The sequence below is a fragment of the Dama dama genome, chromosome 29 (genome assembly GCF_033118175.1).
Source record: "Dama dama isolate Ldn47 chromosome 29, ASM3311817v1, whole genome shotgun sequence".
Classification (NCBI taxonomy): Eukaryota; Metazoa; Chordata; class Mammalia; order Artiodactyla; family Cervidae; genus Dama; species Dama dama.
In genome coordinates, this window is record NC_083709.1 from 13,965,824 (window position 1) to 13,978,516 (window position 12,693).

The 12,693-nt window shown below is 39.0% G+C and overlaps 1 protein-coding gene across 1 annotated transcript in view; it reads left to right on the plus strand.

Annotated features, from left to right (window-relative positions):
• The window catches only part of GALNTL6 (polypeptide N-acetylgalactosaminyltransferase like 6), a 1,397,085-nt gene that overhangs the window by 301,031 nt on the left and 1,083,361 nt on the right, over positions 1-12,693 (plus strand). The window lies entirely within an intron of this gene.

The following is a 12,693-nucleotide window of genomic DNA, read 5'->3' on the forward strand; positions in this document are numbered from 1 at the left end:
TATTTAGGCTCTGTATTTGAGTCTAAAATAGTTTTAATTATTTTTTATTGTGAAATGATATTTCTTCAGACTCTAACCTACAAACACCAGAGTTGAGATTAAAAATAAACCAGTCATGATCCAATCCAATCATACTCCATGGAATTAACTATGTTTGGTCTTCTTTTTTTCTCTTTTGTATTTTCAGTTCTTTGGATAATTTTCTCCATCTTAAATAATACATCTGTATCAAGTTTACATCCTTCCATTGTTACCTTTTTCATTTATTCATCATACACATTTTGTCCTGTATTCTTAATGTTCCAAAAATGCTTCATGGTCATGTTTAGCTATTCATATTTCAGACTGAAGAACCAAGTCATTTAGCAGATGTAACTGATATGAATATTCTCTGTTAGTGTGAATTAAGATTGATATCCCCAAAATCACCCATAAAAGGATAGCTTTCTGTGGATTTCTGAACTTGACTTTAGTATGTGTGTAGAAAGTAGGCTAGGATCCTCTCCCACCAAATGCCAATTTGTAAAGGATGATAACTTGATGCCAACATCAAAGGTGAAAGCCCTGCTATCTGCAGGCAGATCATTGTACATTTTTAGAGAAGCACTGTGTTTCTTCTTGTGTGTAAATGCCATGTTCCCAGTCACTCAGAAAAAGAGTTTGGAAAGAACTACGTGGATCAGGGAATGGCCCCACTGGTAAAGTTCTCTATAGAGATTCTGTAAGATAAACTTTGTGTTTTCAATCCTGTTATAACCTTCCAGTTTTTGTTCCTGTTGTGTCTGTATTTGGAATCCTTGGGGAGGAATACTGGAAAAATCAACTCTTCATGTTCACTATAGCCTTGTCTAGGGTAGAATTCCTATATAAATTTCAATTAGAAATTCCTATATATAAATAAAATCCTATATATAAATTCCTATATAAAGAAATCCTATATAGACTTCCTATAAAGAAAGCTGAGCACTGAAGAATTGATGCTTTCGAATTGTGGTGTTGGAGATGACTCTTGAGAGCCCCTTGGACTACAAGGAGATCCAACCAGTCAATTCTAAAGGAAATCAGTCCTGAATACTCATTGGAAGGACTAATGCTGAAGCTGAAACTCCAATATTTTGGCCTCCTGATGTGAAGAACTGACTCATTGGAAAAGACCCTGATGTTGGGAAAGATTGAAGGCAGGAAGAGAAGGGGATGACAGAGGATGAGATGGTTGGATGGCATCATCAAATTGATGGATATGAATTTGAGCAAGCTCTGGGAGTTGATGATGGGCAGGGAAGCCTGGCATGCTGCAGTCCATGGGTAGCAAAGAGTCAGACATGACTGAGCAACTGAACTGAACTGAACTGAGGGTAGAATTCCACTGCCAATGCAAGAGATATGGGTTTGATCCTGGTGTTAGAAAGACCCCCAAAGCAGGAAACGGGAACCCATTCCAGTATTCTTTCCTGGGAAATCAGAGGATCCTGGCAGGCTACAGTCCACAAGCTCACAAAAGAATCTCATGTCTCCTGCTTTAGCAGGTGGATTCTTTACCACTGAACCACATGGGAAGCCTGACAAATGCATTCCTAATTGATATGACCAACCTGCCCGCAGACTTAGGCCACCCTAGCATGTTTTCTTCTTTGATGTGAAATTATTCTATTTAGAACTTTTTTTTTTTTTAACCGTCATTCAAAGGGGCATGGTAAGGGAAGAAAATCACACTTATGCTCAATCAGTCACAGGAAACCAGAAGCAAGGCCATGTGCTGGTAGATCTTGACCACACAGTAACTGAGTGTATGTCTAAGGCTAAAGCATCATATTGGTAGGAACTGGTGAATATACACGAGTGAGGATGTCTGCTGTTAGTCTCCTGCTGGGTGTATGGAGAGGGAGACCTCCCCAGTTTCCCAGGGCGGCCAGTTGTAGACACTCCAGCACCTCCAAAAGGAGAATTCTTTCTCTGTGTTCACTTAGGTGTCTGTCTCATCCTCCTGGGCTTGGAAGAATGCAGACAGAAATTCACCAAAATGCCAAAACACCAATGTTGAATATTCCCAATCATTATTTTGTTCATACAATGAATATTTATTGAGTAACTACAGTCTCTTGAGCACTTTCCTTGATAGACAACAGAACATTGAACAACAGAGAGATGTTCCTGGCAAAAATAGACCTTGTTTAGAGAGGGATGGAGAGACAAAGAATAAATAAACAATAAATAAGCAAGCCAGTTGTTGATGCAAGTTGGGAAGAACTTGTAACAGTCAAGTGTTAGTTGCTCAGTTGTGTCCAACTCTTTGTGAACCCATGGACTTGTAGCCTCCCAAGCTCCTCTGTCCATGGAATACTCAAGGCAAAAATACTGGAGTGGATTGCCTTTCCCTTCTCTAGGGGATCTCCCCGACCCAGGAATCGACCCTGGGTCTCCTGCATTGCAGGCTAATTCTTTACTGTCTGAGCCATCAGGGAAGCCCCCATAAAAGTTAAATACGAGGACAAAGGGGAATGCTGTTTTGGGTGGAAGCTGCATAGTATGGGTAGGAAGAGGTCTCTCGTAACTGGATATTCAAACAAAGATCAGAGGAATTGAAGGAAAAAACTGAGTTTCTTTTATCCCAGGGAGAGGGAACTGAAGTCTCAATTCCTGAAGTAAAAGGATCCTTTGTATTTTTACCCTTCATTCAGTTTCCTTCTGACTTTCCTCTAACACTGCTTTTATCTAGTTTTGGAAACTCCATATTCTTTTAAGAATAAAAGTGAATATTTATTTATAATGAGATAATAAATGACAGGAAAACACAACGTTTTCAAAGCTGATGAATAACACAAAATCTGGAAAATGTCATTAAGCTTTTGCTTTTTACAACTTTTTATCTTTGTATTGGGATATAGCCAACCAACAGTGTTCTGATAGTTTCAGGTGAACAACAAAGGAACTCAGCCATACATATCCGGGTATCCGTTTTCCTCCAAGTCCCCCTCCCATCCAGGCTGCCATATAGCATTGAGCAGGAATCTCCATATTCCTGATGAGAGGAAAATTAATGTCCATTGCATGCTTAATGGACCTAGGAATTAGGCTCTCTAATTGACTTAGGGTTGATACCTAAGTTCTTTAGAACATGATGCTTAAATATTGAAAATTTTAACTTTGGTCCTTGTAGGAACCCAAAATTATTCCTGGTTGCTCTCTGTATCATTGGCCTCGTCCTCATGATATAAATTAGTGACTATAACCGGGGATCACATAAAAGTTTTAACTTATTTTGATTTCATTTCCCTGATGATAAGGGATGTTGAGTATCTTTTCATATGCTTGTTGGCCACCTTCATTTCCTTTTTGGAAAAATATCTATTCAGTTCATCTGCCCATTTTTTAACCAAGTCGTTTGGTGTTGAGTTGTATGAGCTCTTCATATATGTTGGATGTTAATCCTTTATTGGTCATATCATTTACAAATAATTTCTCCCATTTAGTAGGTTGTCTTTTTGCTTTATTTATGGTTTCCTTTGCTATGTAAAAGATTTTAAGTGTAATTAGGTCCTATTTTTTTAATTTTGCTTTTATTTCCTTTGAATTAGGGAAAATTATATACCAAAAATTGATATAATTTATGTCAAACATTAGAACAACACAAAAGAGATATACATTAACACACACTCAGCCTAAGAAGCTCCATCATTTTTAAATTATTATTTATTACATAGTATATTTGAAAAACAATTTACACTAGAACCAAAAATTGCATTTGTTAACTTGACTCTTTACCATGCAACTACACTGATCCAAAAGAAATGCTATAATTTATGTCAAAGAGTGTCCTCTCTTTATTTTCACCTAAGATTTTTATAATATTCAGGCTTACATTTAAGTCTGTAGCCCATTTTGAGTTAATTTTTGTAAAAGGTGTTATAGAATCCTCTACTTTCATTCTTTACTTGTATCTGTCCAGTTTCCCCAGCAGCATTTATTGAACAGACTGTTTTCTACATCGTATATTCTTGCTCCCCTTATCATCGATTAATTGACCATGATTGTATTGGTTTATTTATGGACCCTCTATTCTGCTTAATTAATCTACATGTCTGTTTTTATTCCACTAATCAAAAATACAATGAGATTTCACCTCACTTGTCAGAATGGCTGTCGTCAAAAAGACTACAAATAACAAATGTTAGTTAGGATGTGGAGAAAATGGAACCCTAGTGCACTGTTAGTAGGAACGTAAATTGGTGCAGATAATGTGGAAAGCAGTATGGCAATTTCTAAAAATCTAAAAGTACTATCATATAACCCAGCAATCCCACTCCTGGGTATATGTCTGAAAAGGCAAAAACACTAATTTGAAAAGATATAAGCACCCAAGTGTTCATAGCAGCATATGCACAATAGCCAAGATATGGAAGCAACCTCAGTGTCCATCAGTAGATGAGTGCATAAAGAAGATGTGATGCACACACACAGACACACACACAGTGAGATACTATTCAACCATAGGAGATACTGAACTGTTTGCCATTTGCAGCAACATGGATGAACTTAGAGGTGATTATGCTAAGTGAAATAAGTCAGACAGTAACACACCAATGCTGTATGATGTCATTTATATGTGGAATATAAAAACTACACAAAAAAACTAGTGAATAGAACAAAAAGAATCAGGCTTATAGAAAACAAACTCATGATAACAGTGGGGCGAGAGAACGGGGAGGGACAACATAGGTGTAGGGGATTAAGAGGTATTAACTGCTATGTGTTAATATAAAATACAATGCAAGGATGTACTTTACAACACAGAGAACCTATAAATATTTTATAATAGCTATATATATTGAGTATAATCTTTTAAGAATTGGGAATCACTGTATTGTACCCTTGTAATGTATATAATATTGTACATTGACTATACTTCATTTTTTTTTTTAATGCAAAAACAGTGTTAACTTTTGCAAATACTGCCACCACTTCTGGAAGATTCAATTTATATTATAACCATTCTTGTCTTCACTCAATAGCATTAGAACCAGACAAAAGAGGTATACATTAACAGTCAACCTCAGAATCTCCACTAATTTTACATCATTTATTGCTAGCTAGCATATTTGAAAAACAGCTAGAACCAAGAATTGTATTTGTTAACTTGGCTCTCAACCATGCAACTACATTGATGAAAATGATTATTTCCTACTATAAATTTATTTTAACACCAACATTGATATTAATTTGATATGATACTCTATGCAAGGTATCAATATAGCACTTGATTCATAGCTGGCCCTCAACGATAGCAGTATTATTACAGAATGTAAGTTCCCATTTGAACTTCCAAATGTTCATGCTGGATTTTGAAAACGCAAAGGAACCAGAGATCAATTTGTCAACATCTGTTGGATCATCAAAAAAGCAAAAGATGGAGAAGGAAATGGCAACCCACTCCAGTATTCTTGCCTGGAAAAGTCCATGGACGGAGGAGTCTGGCTGGCTGAAATCCATGGGATTACATGACTGAGCATGTGTGCACGAGGGTGGAGGGAAATGGGTTGGTAGCAATAAAGTGGTAGAACTAAAAAAAAAAAAAAAGCAAAGGAATTCCAAAAAACATCGACTTCTGCTTTATTGACAATGCCAAAGCCTTTGACTTTGTGGATCACAATGAACTGTGGAAAATTCTTAGGAAGAGATGAGAATATCAGACTACCTGAACTGCCTCCTGAGAAATCCATATATAGGTCAAGAAGCAGCAGTTAGAACCAGACATGGAACAACAGATTGGTTCCAAATAGGAAAAGGAGTACATCAAGGCTGTATATTGTCACCCTGCTTATTTAGCTTATATGCAGAGTACATCATGAGAAACGCTGGGCTGGAAGAAGCACAGGCTGGAATCAAGATTGCCCGGAAAAATATCAATAACCTCAGATATGCAGATGACACCACACTTATGGCAGAAAGTGAAGAACTAAAGAGCCTCTTGATGAAACTGAAAGACGAGAGTGAAGAAGTTGGCTTGAAGCTCAACATTCAGAAAACTAAGATCATGGCATCTGGCCCCATCACTTCATGGCAAATAGATGGGGAAACAGTGTAAACAGTGACAGACTTTATTTTGGGGGGCTCCAAAATCACTGCAGATGGTGATTTCAGCCATGAAATTAAAAGACACTTGCTCCTTGGAAGAAAAGTTATGACCAACCTAGACAGCATATTAAAAAGCAGACTTTGCTGACAAAGTCTGTCTAGTCAAGGCTATGGTTTTTCCAATAGCCATGTATGGATGTGAGAGTTGGACTATAAAGAAAGCTGATGCTAAAGGATTGATGCTTTTGAACTGTGGTGTTGGAGAAAACTCTTGAGAGTCCCTTTGACTGCAAGGAGATTCAACCAGTCCATCCTAAAGGAAATCTGTCCTGCATATTCATTGGAAGGCCTGATGCTGAAGCTGGAACTCCAGTACTTTGGCCACCTAATGCAAAGAACTGACTCATTTGAAAAGACCCTGATGCTGGGAGAGATTGAGATCAGGAGGAGAAGGGGACGACAGAGGATGAGATGGTTGGATGGTATCACCGACTCAATATACATGAGTTTGAGTAAACTCCAGGAGTTGGTGATGGACAGGGAGGCCTGGCGTGCTGCAGTCCATGGGGTCGCAAAGAGTTGGACATGACAGAGCAACTGAACTGAACTGAAGTTCTCATTGGAATGTAAGCTCCAGAGGGTAGAAATATCTCTGTCTCATTTTCTCCCGGCTGAATTGAGTTTCTATCACATAGTAGATGCTCAATACATGGTTGTTTCGTGAGAAAACAAATGCACAGATGGAAAGTGAGATCCAATATTTATCGATCCATTTACTGTGTGTCAGGAACTCTCTTCATCAAGTGCCTGATGTGGGCACTACTGTTGCCACTGTCAGATATAGAAACTGGGACAAGGAGATGAAAAGCAGCATTTTTAATACACAAAACTGGCAAATGCTGCAGTAGACACAGGAGTTCTCATGGTTTATTTCCAGGGCTCATTTTTAAACATCATACTACCTTGATAAGTTGAATCAGTATTTTAGTTTTAAAACATACCCACTTAATTTTATATATTTGCTGCGATGTTTGGTGTCATTCCTGTTCAGTGGCTATGTCATGCCCGACTCTTTTTGACTGCATGAACTGTGGCACACCAGGCTCCTCTATCCTCCCAGAACTGCTCAAATTCATGTCCATCGAGTCGGTGATGCCATCCAACCATCTCATCTCTGCCACTCCCTTCTCCTCCCATCTTCAATCTTTCCCAGCATCAGGGTCTTTTCCAATGAGTTAGCTCTTCACATCAGGTGGCCAACGTATTGGAACTTTAGCTTCAGCATCAGTCCTTCCAATGATATTCATGTTACAATGATGTCACTATAAAAATATTTCTTATATTACCTCATTTAAGACAGCTTTTTCAAAAATGCAATTTGAATTTAGGTTATCTTTTGTATGAGTAAGGTTAATGATTCTCTAGAATAACAATTCTTTCAGACTTAGATCACTTTTAATTCTTTATTAATAAACATTTTAGAGGTTTAACTGGCACAATGATTGTATCACTTGTCATTTAATTTGGGAATGTCAAGAAAGAATAGATTGAAATATGTATTTTAAAAAAAAATATGAAGTGGAGATTGTTATCAGAAGGAACATGCTTTACTTGTATATATTCTGCCTGTTATAATGAAGGCTTTCCTATCATACTGGATTTTCAATGAAAGCAATTACAATTTCTTTAGTTTCCAGCAAGAGCATGAATGCATTTGTGTCTCATCTTTCGAAGATGAGCCCTTCAATCTCTGACCTCAGTATTTTCCATGATGAGAGCAATAGCCAGAAAAATAAAGGTAAAAAGAAAATCGAAGGTAGGAGATAGAGAACATATGAAAATATAATAATTTAGATAACTTTGGAAATAATAGATAGTTTAAAAGTTAAAAATATCATCATTATGCCACAATAAAATGGTAAAGCCATAGGCAGAGTTCTAGTAATCAAAAACAATTATTAGCTAGAGTTAATCGAATATCTGTTGTGATTTACATAGCTGGAACACTCCCAATAATCTTGGCATTATTATCTCTGTTATAAATGAGAAAACAGGTTGGGAAGGTTAAACGTCACATTCAGAAGATGTGAGTTTTATTCTTTCTAAATTGCAAGAAGCAAGTTTTCCCTTCCATTTGACCACATCATATCCTTTAAGTCCAAGACCCATCCTCTTTTCTTGAACTTCTAAGGATTCTGGCTTATTAAGGGGAGTAGGTGGCTGGAAATTCAGGCAGTGAAATGCACTCATTCAAATCTCAGGGCACAAGAGGGTGTTCTTAAACTAGACCATCCATGGGAGATGAGCAGCCAGCTCGGGCTGCAAAGACCTGAACCAGCATCTCAGTCAGAGCAGCTGGATGTACTTCTTAGAGAGAGAAGAGTTGGCATCTGCATCCTGGCCTGCCTTCCTGGCTTAATACTCTGTGACCCGGAGTGACCACACCAGCTCCTCAGATTGGTGCTTTCAGATCGAACCCCTGCTCTTCATGTCTTGGCTCCTGCTCCATGCAAACACCTCATTTCCCTGCCTCACAGGTCTAACCTAGGTGACCTTCATCCAGACTCCCAAGATTCCTGCCTGGTGATTTCGTCTCTCATTGTGCTCTTTCATATCACAGCTGTGGGGTGCGCCATAAGCCCAGCCTTGACCACGACCTATTTTTTGCTAGCAAAGCTTTATTGACAGTATAAAACTAGAACTCACCTGTCCTTTCTTTGTGTTCCTGCTCTAATACCCTGATTATCATCCAGGGGATTTGGATGCTTCTAAATGACTAGAGAGGACTTCCCCAGTGGTTCATATAGTAAAGAATCCTCTTGCAGTGCAGGAGACCCAGGTTTGATCCCTGGATTGGGAACATCCCCTGGAGGAGGGCATGGCAATCCACTCCAGTATTCTTGCCTGGAGAATGCCCATGGACAGAGGAGCCTGGTGGGTTACAGTCCATGGGGTCACAAAGAGTCGGACACAACTGAAGTGACTTACCGTGCACACACACATAGCTGACCAGAAATAGATTTATAATGAAGTGCAGAAAATAGATGCTAACCAGTAACATTTGCTATATTTTTCCAAAATCACCTACAATTATCTACAGTCAACAGCAGACATGCCCTTTGAGTCTCATCAACGAAGATGCCCATTAAAACCAATTTTCTCTTATCTTTATAATCATTTTGGCAATTTTTAAAGACAGACATTGTTTTAATTTGCAGCGGTTCTTTGAATACCTTTTCTGTTCCAAAATCAAATCACAAGTATTCAGTGACTGTTGATTAAATATCATTCATTGTCTTCATTGATTGATTGTTTTTAATCTCTCTCTTAATTTTTAAAATATTTTAAATTGAGGTGAAAGAAAGCATGAGTAATTAAAACCATGGTTAAAATGGAAAATCATATTAAAAATAATAGGCATTATTGGAGAAATCCTTGTGTCTGAGTTTCCTAGAAGCCATGATAAAGGGAGAATCATTACAAAGTACACAGTTCTTGTTGTTTAATTAAAGACATATCTGCTTTCAGAAGTTGAAAAAAAAATCCTGACTCTGAAAACTATTAATAGAACATCTTTTTGAGAGTTTTAGTTGTCAGCAGTGGTTTTCAAAATAATTAAGGAAAAGTTTCTAGATGGTCTTGGAGAATATGGATCCCAGTGGGAATTTACTGAATACACTCTAATATAATTTATTAAACCCAGCAAACTAGAATATGGTTTCATTAGCAGAATCTCAAAGCTACAGATGCTCATTAACTCTCTTGTTTTATACCCAGACAACTATTTTAATCATAACTATAGTCCAGACATGAAAAATTATGTTGATCTGACTTTATGCATGAGGAGAGTGCAAATATTAAGTTGGCCAAAAAGTTTATTCATAACAGCATATGGAAAAAATGGAATGAATCTTTTGTCCAACCCAATGAAAGAAGAGTTATTTAGTTGGTCTCTTAGAGCAAGAGTAGAGCGTCTTAACTAAAGTTGCTCTGACTGTCCATTTTAATTCTGAAGAATGTGTGTGACCATAACATTTTGGGTCCAGTAAGAATGATGTTTTGGAGAAGGCAATAGCACCCCACTCCAGTACTCTTAACCTGGAAAATCCCATGGACGGATGAGCCTGGTAGGCTGGAGTCCATGGGGTCGGGAAGAGTCAGACACGACTGAGCGACTTCACTTTCACTTTTCACTTTTATGCATTGGAGAAGGAAATGGCAACCCACTCCAGTGTTCCTGCTTGGAGAATCCCAGGGATGGGGGAGCCTGGTGGGCTCTGTGGGGTTTATGGGGTCACACAGAATCGGACACAACTGACACGGCTTAGCAGCAGCAGCAGCAGAATGAGGTTTGAACCAATCAGCTGACTCATTGGAAAAGACCCTGATGCTGGAAGAGATTGAAGGCAGGAGGAGAAGAGGGTGACAGAGGATGAGATGATTACATGGTATCACTGATTCTATGGACATGAACTTGGGCAAACTCCAGGAGATAGTGAGGTATAGGGAAGCCTAGCGTGTTGCAGTCTATGGGATTGCAAAGAGTCAGGCACAACTTGGCAACTGAACAACAGCAAGCAAGGATGATGTAAAGAGTTTTACTGAGAGCAATGAAATGAACAGTTGAGCATCACCTCTAAACTTGATAAAAAGACTGAGCATCAGCACCAGGGCAGTGTCAGACACTATAGACAGAGCTAAATGACCAGGTGTGGAAATAGTCCCTCAAAGGATTAAGAGCCAGACGGAAAACTGAAAGGTTGTTGCTGAATGATAAGACACCGGGATTCTTGGCCTCTGGAGGAGACAAATTCAATCCAGGGCCAGAGACGAGGCTGGATTGCTCAGAGCTTTTGTGTAATAAAGTTTTATTAAAGTATAAAGGAGATAGAGAATGCTTCTGACATAGGCATCAGAAGGGGGCAGAAAGAGTACCCCCCTTCTAGTCTTCAGCTGTATGTTATATAGTCACATGCAGTCTGTTAATGAAAAGAAAGGAATGTCTTAAAATTTAGAATGGCACCAGATAATTCATCCCCAGCCATAATATGACTGACTTGAATCTTGTAGAAGGGCAGATTACACACAAATAGTTTCGTTTACATAGATTAGGGAACAATACCTGAGTAAGTAGGTTGGGCCATTTGGTGGAACTTACAGAGTCTGGGGTAAATTAACATAGCTTTACGATAAACATTTCCATAAAAAAATGTATTGGTTAACTCAAGGTTTGAGAATAGTTAGCTTCAGGTGAAACCAGGTGTCATGGCAACACAGCATTTTAAGAGAAACCTCCTTTTAAATTTGTATAGAGAAGAAAAAAATATCACTGGTTTGTTTCCTCCAGCGCTTAAGAGAAATAAAAATGTCTGACACTTGCAGCCTATTTCCTCCATTTGGAGACCCCTGGCCCTCCTGCCTGTTACCCTCTCAAAACAATGAAGGTCTCAGTCACTTATTCCATGATAGTACGTTCAAAAGGTGAAAACTACTCTTCCAGTTCAATTTTCCTTCCACTGAAGGATGTTTTGGTCAAGGATCAGGTGGGGGTCAGCACAGAAGTTGGGGGGGGGGTCATCTCACTTAATCATAAGAACATCCCCCAAGACAAAAGCCTCCAGAGGTTTAATGGACCTAGGGACCACGAGGAGTGGGAGGGGCAGGCTATGAATGGGAAATATCAAACACTGGGTCAGAGTGGGGACAGTGTCTTGAAGGTTTCTCCCTCTCCCTCCTCTTAATAAGGAAGGCTCAGCAGAGGTACCTGAAGAAGACATCTGTGCAGGGCCTCCGATGTGGGATTGGGGGCCCTAAAACCAAGGATACATCTAAGAATGTGGCTCGCCAGGGGTCCCCAAGTCTTTGACAGAAGCTCCTCATAAACCCTGGCTGTGTCAGCATCTGCTGTGGGCAGCACAGCTCTCCCTCAAATAAAGCCTTTATAATTGCCTTTGAGTGGACCTGAAATGTCACACATGAGTTTATAACCAGAAGTTGGATTCCTCAGAAAGAAGCTGTCACCTTCTGAGGCAGAAATTGTGTATCCCATTCATCAAAAATCTGATGTGCATTATTTTGTGTGCATTTTTAGGAAGATAGTGTCTCATCATGTGAGTCTCGAGGTGTTCATATATCATAAGCTTGTTATGGTTACTGTTATCTTTCATGGAGTAATATATACTTTATAGTTTCCAGGGGATCTATGTTTTCTTGTTGTCTATTTTCCATTTATAGCAGCCCTTGCTCTGCAGTCTTCTTCCAGTAATTTGGAATGTATACACTGCATGCCTGTTGACAACTTCTCTCTTTCTTGCAGCCAACCAGAGAAAAGCCATGTACAGTTCAGTCCCCACCTTGAGAACCAGCAGGATTCCTGTCCTTTCTGTAGATGTAGAGTCCCTGAGATATCTCTGGGGTTAGTATCACCTTTTTACTCTCTGTACAAAAGGAGAAGGAATGCAGAGTTACCCTGGGCTGACCTCCTAACCAGGCCAGTTTAACTCAATCTTCTTATGAGCTTCCATATACCAGTTATCCAAAAGCAGATTTGTCAGGGCTAGAAACATCTAGGAACTAGGACAGGTCTTTATACATTCAACCAGGGCCATTGGTGGAAAAAGC